This window comes from Austrofundulus limnaeus, unplaced genomic scaffold (assembly GCF_001266775.1).
Source record: "Austrofundulus limnaeus strain Quisiro unplaced genomic scaffold, Austrofundulus_limnaeus-1.0 Scaffold116, whole genome shotgun sequence".
Taxonomy (NCBI): Eukaryota; Metazoa; Chordata; class Actinopteri; order Cyprinodontiformes; family Rivulidae; genus Austrofundulus; species Austrofundulus limnaeus.
In genome coordinates this window covers 208,553-211,287 of record NW_013952518.1, presented here as the reverse complement: position 1 = coordinate 211,287, position 2,735 = coordinate 208,553, and the positions used below count along the sequence as shown (strand labels likewise).

Below are 2,735 nucleotides of genomic sequence, written 5' to 3'. Positions count from 1 at the left end.
CACACACACACACACACACACACACACACACACACACACACGTGAAGTGGGATTATATTGTTTTCCGATTATTTTTATTTTATTTTTTCAGTGATATTTGATCAACCATATTGCAGAAACGGCTGCACCGATCAACATGAAAGTTGGCAGGAGTGTAAATGTGTCCGACCTACACTGCACCAGCCTATGCTTTTATGATAGAGCCCATATTTAGAGAGGGGGCTCCATCTGAAAAGGGGGTGTCTGGACACACAAAAATACTTATAACTCAAAAATTATTCAACATAGGAGCTTCAGATTAATTTTGTTGTTTAGCTCTGATGAGGGGTTATCCATTGGGTCCACCAATAATCCCCCCCACCCCATCTGGACCCCCACTCAAAACAATAAATCTGTTCTGGTGCATTGCGTACGTGCACAGCTCATATATGCTACAGCTATGCAGGATGTAGTTTGACGTGATTTGAAGCAGCAGATGCGAGGCTCCTGGACCGTAGAAATATGTTGTAAGTTCTCACTGAGCAGCAGCTGAGCTGAACAAATATTTCAGAGTATCTGAGGAGACGAGCGGGTCGATAGGAGCTGGATTGTAAAGAGGTCAGAGGGGCAGGATGTAAATACGGTGTTTGCTCAAACTGTTGGGAAACTTTAGAGTTTTACTTCTTTTAAATGGTTGAAATTGTCTGTTCACTTGACCTTCCTCTGAGAATTTGTTTTTGTCCTTCTCCAAAGCTAGATCAATCTGAACGAAACAACGGCCTTTCATTACAAACTGCATTATTGTRGTCGATGCTTTCTCTGTCGCTGTTAAAGTCAATCATTTCCAAGAAATGGAAATCATTGAAGAAAAGCTCTTTCTAGTACTWCAGACAAAGATAATACTCTCCTGTTGCTAATGTCTTTTCCAGAATAAATTAGACTTTTGACTTTCAGTTTCTCAGTAATTAATTCCCTTTGTGGTTCAGTCGTTTGGTTTAGTTTGGAGAGCTTTGGAGATAATGAAATTTTTGGCTTGTTTCTGCATACGTGAGCATTCATTAACACTCATCTCTCCTCACACCTCCTCCTCTGTCAGCTCTTATTGTGTTGACAGTCATTATTCAGAACCTCACCTCTAGTATTTATTATTGTTTAAGATTCAGTTTGTTTCTTTTAACCCAAACCGTCCCTCGTCTGCTTTCACCTGCAGCCACGTCTGATAAAGGTCTGAGCTCTGATCAAACAGAAGCGTAAAGAGCAGCTCTGTCTTGATCTCTGTCCCAGCATCTGTTCGACAKCTCACACACCAACCTGACCTCTTGTAAACAGTGACCGCAAGTCGTCCGACAAGTCGTGTACCGGCCGGGTCATTAGCAGACACGTCGATCGGTTGTGTTTCCTCACCGGTGTCTCGGAGCAACCTTTAACCCTGCGGTGTCACTGCTGACCCCGACGCCGGGGAACAGCTAGGACTTCATAAAACATGCAGATGTGCTCTCGCTGCACATCAGTCCAAACACACAAACAATCTGAGGAATCCTTTCATTCTCAGTGTAACACCGCAACATTATCTTCAGTTTTATTCAGTTCACCACCGTGCACTTCCCTCCGCAGCACGGRAAACATTTGTACCGCTGGAGATCCATCTGAGGCATCAACTCACTGCACCTCCCTACATCAGGTTTACACAGATCCATGAAYGGCTCCCGCAGCACCTCTGCAGTCTTGCAGTGAATGAAAAATTCATGGAGAACCCAGGCCACAATCCCAACGTAGCTCAGATGCATAAATATTTATCCGACAGCTAACTGTTGTCTTAGCTGCAGAGGAAGGAGAAGACCACCCAAGCAAAAGTCATGACCCTAAAAAATGATAAAATGTACTTTTCCCTTGGTAAAAAATAAATAAATAAATAACACAAAACAGTTATTGAAACAAGACAAGTGCAGTAATATATCTGTCAATCTAACACTGTCTGGTTTTATGTTCAAATGAAGAAATGTTCAGATAAGTTTTTATGTAAATTTGAAATAAACTACACTGGGTTCATTTGTCAATTTTAGCCATAATCAAAAATCTGCATATGCTAAAAGTCCTGCTATGTTAGCAAACAAACTAACTGTTGAAGGTTTTCATTACTTTTAATGAACAAATAATTTAATAAGCTGTAAAATAAACTGGTTTTAGACACTTCCCTGCTTGTATAATAAATATAGGTAACACTTTCTTTTACAGTACCCTTGTTACCATGTAATTACAAGGTAATAAATAAAATGAAATGTAAATTCTGCCTTATTACCATGTAATTATGTGGTAATTAGGGTACAATTTTACTAAATAATTGTCTGCAGTAATGTAGCACTTAACTGGTAATGTATTACATACAGTTCACTATGTAACACCTAAATAAGGAGTAGGTAATTTAGACAGTTTTAAAGTTATATTTTATTGCAATTAGCCACTAACCCCAGAATTTAGTTGCATTCTTTTGGTTATAAATATAGCATTGAGTTACTATTGAATAGTAATTTGATTGTAGTTACCCAATAAAGGTAGTTTTACTAACATGTTTTTCTTTTGTACCGTAATTACCACATACTTACATAGTAATAAGGTAGTAATTAACATTTAATTACTTGTAATTACGTGGTAATAAGTATGGGTGTAAGAAAATATCGATACACTGAAATATCGCGATATTTCATTTCCCGATACTGTATCGATATTCTAAAGCCCTGTATTGATTTTTTTATTAA

At 38.5% G+C, this 2,735-nt stretch overlaps 1 protein-coding gene across 4 annotated transcripts in view; it reads right to left on the bottom strand.

The window, feature by feature from the left end:
- Positions 1–2,735, bottom strand: part of tafa5a (TAFA chemokine like family member 5a) — a 363,496-nt gene that overhangs the window by 316,170 nt on the left and 44,591 nt on the right. The gene's annotated exons all lie outside the window — the stretch shown is intronic.